Raw genomic sequence first — 6,661 nt, forward strand, 5'->3', positions numbered from 1 at the left:
AAAGATTCACAACCTTGTGAGAGAAGCAATTCCTCCTCATCTCAGTTTTAAATAAATGGCGACTAATTCTGAGACTATATCCCCTAGTTTTCTTTTTCCCATATAAGCGGAAACGTCCCTCTGCATCCACCTTGTCGAGTCGCCTCATTATATTATATGTTTCAATTAGTTGACCTCTCATCCTTCTGAACTCCAATGTGTACAGGCGCAACCTGCTGACCCAAAATGTACGCAGTACTCTAGGTGTCGGCTCATCAATACCGTGTATACTTGTAGCAGGACCTCTCTGCTTTTAGACTCAATACCCATTCAATAAATGCCAACATTCCATTTGCATTCCTGATTACCTGCTCTATCTGCATACTAACTTTTTGTGTTTCGTGCTCACGGACCGGCAGGACCATCTGTAATGTAGCATTTTGAAATTTTCCTCCATTTAAAACGAATTTGCTTTTATATATTTCTACCAAAATGGATAACCTCACATTTTCCCATATTATACTGCTCCTGCCAAATGTTTGCTCAGTCTCTTAGCCTGGCTATATCTCTTTGCAAATTATTTATGTCCACCTCACAACTTGCTTTCCCACCCATCTTTTTTTCATCAGATAAATTTGCGACATTGCACTCGATTCCTTCAGCCAAATCAATAATATAGATTGCAAGTTGTGGAGGTCGCAGCACCTATCCCTGCGGCACCCCACGAGTTACTGTTTGCCAAATGGACAATGAACAATTTATCCAGACGCTCTATTTTTTTTAATTAACCAATCTTCTATCAACGCTAATATATCACCCCGAACCAAAGACCACGGATTTATCTTGTGCAGCAACCGTTTATGTTGCATGTTATAGAATGCTTTCTGGAAAGCTAAATTCACAACAACCTCTTATTCACCCTGTTCGTTGTTTCCTCAAAGAACTCCAGCAAAATTGTCAAACATGGATTCTATTTGATAAAACCATGATTTTTTAATTATGCTTTTCGAAATGACCTGCTACTGCTTCCTAAATAATGGACTCCAGAATTTTCCTAACGACAGATGTTAGGAAAACTGATCGATAGTTACCTGCTTTCTGTCTGCCTCCGTTTTTACACAGGTTGCGTTACATTTCCGGTTTTCCAATACGCTGGGAGCTTCCCAGAATCCAGGAAAATTTGTCAGTTTACAAACAATGTATTCACTATCACTTTAGCCATTTGTTTTAAGATCCGAGGATGCATGCCGTCAGGTCCAGGGACTTGTCCGTCTTTATGCCCATTATTTAACCGAGTACTATTTCTTTCGTGATAGTGATCCATCCCTCCCGAAAGCCCATTGAGTATCCGCAATTGGGATATTTTAGTGTCTTCTACCGTGAAGGCCGTTACAAAATATTTCTTCAACGTCTCTGCCATTTCCGGGCTCCCCATTATTAATTACCCAGTCTCGCTCTCCAGGGGACAAATATTTACTTTAGTCATAGTTTTCCTTCGTTTGTACCGGAAGAAGCTCTTGTTATCTGCCAGTTTACTTTAAGGTGGACAGGAGCATTGCAAAGGCAATTTTTTCCGAACAAGTTTGGGGTAATGCTTTTGGGGAGGGCTAACATGGCAAGGGAATGCACATTAAATGATGGAACATTTAGAAATGTAGAGGAATAAAGGGAGCTTTGAGCGCAGGTAAACACATACCTGCAGGTAGCAGACCACATCAGCCATGATCTTAGAGAATCAAGGGGCCAAATAGCCTACTCATGCTCATATTTCATATTTTCTCATTTTCTGACAATTTGTTTCAATGGCATATGGAACACATGGGCCAAAACTAGCAAACTGCGTGTAGTTCTGCTTATTTCATTACAGGGACGAGGTGATTGCTGTCGAGCTGGTGGAGAGCAGATTTACGAGCGTGTTGCCTGGATTGGAGGATATTAGCTATCAGGAAAGTTTACATGGGATGGATTCATTTTTTTCAGAGTAGCAAATGGTGAGAAGTGAACTCATTGAGGTGTAGGCAATTATGAGGGTTTAGATAAAATGGACAGTAACGACCTATTACCCTTAGGATATGGGTCACCAACAAGAGGGAATAAATTAACAGAATCAGGTGGGAGTCAGAATAGATGTTTTCGCCCATAGAAAGGTTGTAGAGGCAGAAGACTGCACCCTTTCTAAAAATGACCTGGATGTGCAATAGAACTGCCCGAACATACAGGGCTACGGACCCAGTTTTTGAAAGAAGTATTCGGCTGGAACCAACTAGAGGGGGAGGCCATGCTAGACTGGGTGTTGTGTAATGACAGTGGAAAGGATAGCAATCTCGTTTGCGAGGCCCCTTGGGGAAGAGTGACCATAATATGGTGGAATTCTACATTAGGATTGAGAATGATACAGTTTATTCAGAGACCATGGTCCAGAACATAAAGAAGGGCAACTTGGAAGGTATGAGGCGTGAATTGGATAGGATACATTGGCGAATGACACTTAAGGGGTTGTCAGTGGATGGGCAATGGCAGACATTTAGAGACTGCATGGATGAACTACAACAATTGTAAATCCCTGTCTGGCATAAAAATAAAAAAAAGGGAAGGTGGCGCAACTGTGGCTATCAAGGGAACTCAAGAATAGTATTAACGCCAAAGAAGTGGCATACAAATTGGCGAGATATAGCAGCGAACCCGGGGACTGGGAGAAATGTAGAACTCAGCAGAGGAGGATGAAGGGTTTGATTAGGGCAGGGAAAATAGATACGAGAGGAAGCTAGCAGGGAACATTAAAACGGACTGCAAATGCTTTTCTATATATTTGAAGAGAAAAAGGTTCGTAAAGACAAACGTAGGTCCCGTGAAGTCAGAATCAGGGGATGTCTTAACGGGGAACAAAGAAATGGTAGACCAATTGAACAAGTACTTTGGTTCGATATTCATGAAGGAGGACGCAAACAAACTTTCGGATATAAAGGCGGTCAGAGGGTCTAGTAAGAAGGCGGAACTGAGGGAGATCCTTTTTAGTCGAGAAATTGTGTTGGGGAAATTGATGGGATTGAAGACCGATAAATCCGCAGGGTCTGATGGTCTGCATCCCAGAGTATTTAAGGAGGTTGCCTGGGAAAAGCGGATGCATTGACAGTCATATTCCAACATTCCATAGAATCTGAATCAGTTCCTCTAGAGTGGAGGGAATCCAATGTAACCCAACTTTTTAAAAAAGGAGGGAGGTAGAAAACAGGGAATTATACACCGGACAGCCTGACATCGATAGAGGGTAAAATGATGGAATCAAATATTAAGAATTTCATAGCAGCGCATTTAGAAAGAGGTGACATGATAGGTCCAAGTTAGCGTCGAGTTGTGAAAGGAAAATCATGCTTGACAAATCTTCTGGAATTTTTTGAGGATGTTTCCAGTGGAGTGGAAAAGGAAGTTGATGTGGTGTATTTGGACTTTCAGGAGGCTTTCGCCAAGGTCCCACACAAGAGATTAATATGCAAATTTAATGCACATGGGATTGGGGGTACTGTGCTGACGTGGATTGAGAACTGGTTGGCAGACAGGAAGCAAATAGTAGGTGTAAATGGGTACTTTTCGGAACGGCAGGCAGTGACGTTTGTGGTACCGCAAGGTTCTTTGCTGAGGCCCCAGCTGTTTACATTGTACAATAATGATGTAGACGAGGGGATTAAATGAAGTACCTCCAAATTTGCGGATGACACTAAGTTGGGTGGCAGAGTGAGCTGCGAGGAGGATGCTATGAGGCTTCAGATTGACTTGGACAGGTTAGGTGAGTGGGCAATTGCTTGGCAGATGAAGCAATAGGTGGATAAATGTCAGGTTATCCACTTTGGTGGTAAAAACAGAGAGACAGACTATTATCTGAATGGTGACAGATTATGAAAAGGGGAGGTTCAACTTGACCAGGGTGTCACGGTACATCAGCCATTGAGTTTTGGCATGCAGGTACAGCAGGTGGTTAAGAAAGAAAATGGATTATTGGCCTTCATAGCGAGGGGACTTGAGTACAGGGGCAGGGCGGTGTTACTACAGTTGTACATGGCCTGGGTGAGGCCACACCTGGAGTATTGTGTACAATTTCGTCTCCTAACTTGAGGAAGTACATTCTTGCTATTGAGAGAGTGCAGCGAAGGGTCACCAGACTGATTCCCGAGATGGCGGGACTGACATATCAAGAAAGACTGGATCAACTGGACTTTCATTCACTGGAGTTCAGAGGAATGAGAGGGGATCTCACAGAAACGTTTTTAAATTCTGACGGGTTTAGACAGGTTAGATGCTGGAAAAATGTTCCCAATGTTGGACAAGTCCAGAACCAGGGGTCACAATCTAAGGATAAGGGGTTAACCATTTCGGACCGAATGAGGAGAAACTTCTTCACCCAAAGAGTGGTGAACCTGTGGAATTCTCTACCACAGATATTGTTGAGGCAAATTCACTAAATATATTCAAAAAGGAGTTGGATGTAGTCCTTACTAATCGGTGGATCCAGGGGAATGGCTAGAAAGCAGGAATAGGGTACTGAAGTTGCATGTTCAGCCATGAACTCATTGAATAGCGGTTCAGGCTCGCAGGGCTGAATGACCTGTTATCTATATTTGTTCTCCTCCAGCCACGTATTCATCTGATTTATCCTGCGATTCCTACTCTGTCTGACACGTGGCAATGTTAGCAATTCTGAGAATAGTAGTTTGAGGTACGACATTTTAATTTAGCCCCGAGCTCCCTACTTGCGTCTCGCAGGACTTCATCTCGTTTTTTTACCTAAATCGTTGGTAACTATATGCACCCCGATAAGTGGCTGTTCACCCTCCCTTCCAGAATGTCCTTCAACCGCTCCGAGAAATTTTGGACCCTTGCACCAGGGAGCCAACATACTATCCTGGAGTCTCGGTTGCGATCTCCTTCCAATTGAATCCCCTATCGCTATCGCTCTCCCAGTCTTTTTCCTGCCCTCCTGTGCAGCAGAGTCAGACAAGGTGCCAGGAATTTGGCTGCTGCTGCCTTCCCCTGAAGATTCATCCGCCTCCACAGTACCCAAAGCGGTGTATCTGTTTCTCAGGCGTCAGAGGCGTCCCTGAGTTCACATATAGTACAGGAGGAGCATAAAACGTGTCCGATCTCTCCTTCCATGACTTAACTCTTGGATTAACTTAATTGGGCAACAACAATGTTCAAAGGTTACTTACTGATAAAGAAAGAAAAATAAAAACTACTTACCAATCACCAGTCAATCACTTACCCCTATGGCTGTGACGTCACCTTTCAATTTCTTTCTACATCTTCTTTGCCTTCTCAGTGTAGCTGCACTAGCTGGCCTCAGCGATGCGTTGGGCCTTTTTATAAGTCTCTCTGATGCACATCGCGAGCCGCTCCGACTTGCTAAGAACTCCCGAGCCTCAGCGATGCGTTGAGCCTTTTTTTAGACCTCTCCGACGCACCTTGCGACCATTCCCAACTCACCACGACCTACCCAGCCTCAGGTACATGTTGGGTCTTTTACTGGGCCTCTCCAGCGCACCTCACGAGCCTCACTGTCTCACCAAGAACTCCAGAGCCTCAGCGACACGTTGGGCCTTTTGAAAGCCTCTCCGATGCACCTCGAGAGCCTCTCCGACTCACCACGAATTCCAAGCCTCAGCGACGCGTTGGGACTTTTTATAGGCCTCTCCGACGCAAGTCCAGAGCCTCCTCGTCTCACGACGAACTCCAGAGTATCAACGTCGTGCAGGATCTTTTTATAGGTTTCTCCGACCACCTCCCCAATCTCTCCGTCTCACCACGAACTCCCAAATCTCAGCGACGCGTTGTGCCTTTTTATAGGACCCTCTGACGCACCTCCCGAGACTCTCTGACTCACTACGAAAGCCCGAGCCTCAGCGACGCGTTGGGTCTTTTTGTAAGCCTCTCCAACGAATCTACCGAGGCTCTCCAACACAACACGAACTCCTGAGTCTCAGCTACGTGCTGCGCCATTCTATAGGACTCTCCGTCTCAACTTCCGAGCCTCAGCGATGCGTTAGTCCTGTTAATAGGCCTCTCCAACTCACCGTGAGCTCCCGCGTCTCAGCGACGCGTTGGACCTTTTTATAGGGCTCTCCGATGCACCTCCCCAGCCTCTCCGACTCACCACGAACAACATACTTATCTGTTTCATAATGGAAACGGCTCACTCCTTCAAATATAAACAAGTAAATACCAAAGCGCTGTCAAAGAACTGTCACCTGCCCCTGAATCATTGTGGCTCTTTGGAATCTAAATGCTCACATGGAACCACTAATAAGTAGATAAAATGTGAGGAGAAAACCAATTATCATTTCAACATCGAATCATTGCCTGATCTTAGCGAGGATTGAACAACCGTGGCGTTTGCATCTGCCTGCACTATCATACAAGTACTTCACGCTAGCCCATTGTGCCATGAGACACACTCTGATAATCTGAGGCATGAGTGCTCCCAAGTTACTTCTGCATTTTCTTCTGATCTTATATACAAGTATGCAGAGAGTCATTCCGCTCAAAAATACGCCATTAATTCCATTGTCTCTGTGCCACACTCAGAAAATGTTTTCAAATTATTCCCACGTCAGAGATTTTGCGCCAAAGCCCTGCTTTATATTTCTGTGTATCTGTTTATTATTTACAATGCAGGAAGGATATATTCACC

The sequence above is a fragment of the Pristiophorus japonicus genome, unplaced genomic scaffold, assembly GCF_044704955.1.
Source record: "Pristiophorus japonicus isolate sPriJap1 unplaced genomic scaffold, sPriJap1.hap1 HAP1_SCAFFOLD_104, whole genome shotgun sequence".
NCBI lineage: Eukaryota > Metazoa > Chordata > Chondrichthyes > Pristiophoridae > Pristiophorus > Pristiophorus japonicus.